This window comes from Python bivittatus, unplaced genomic scaffold, assembly GCF_059951505.1.
Source record: "Python bivittatus isolate LINGU-HERP-01145 unplaced genomic scaffold, Pbiv_v1 ctg000530_np1212, whole genome shotgun sequence".
Lineage (NCBI taxonomy): Eukaryota > Metazoa > Chordata > Lepidosauria > Squamata > Pythonidae > Python > Python bivittatus.
This window is the reverse complement of record NW_028277085.1, coordinates 713,454-713,678: the sequence shown is the minus strand read 5'-3', so window position 1 is coordinate 713,678 and position 225 is coordinate 713,454.

Genomic DNA, 225 nt, shown 5'->3' with positions numbered 1-225 from the left:
CGCGTCCCGGCCCCGGTCCCGGCGTGCAGATCCGAGCGAGGCGTCCCAGTCATGCCCCCCCCCCCGCGGCTGGCCTCCGCACGACGCGCCAGCCCGGGCCGGGCCTGACCAGCAGGAGCCGAGCCCTGCGCTCCCCCTCCGACTTCAAGCGCCCGCCCGGCGCCAGGCCGCCCAATCAGCGGCCGGGAGAGGGCGAGGGGCGGGGCCGGGCGCCCTCCGGGCGGG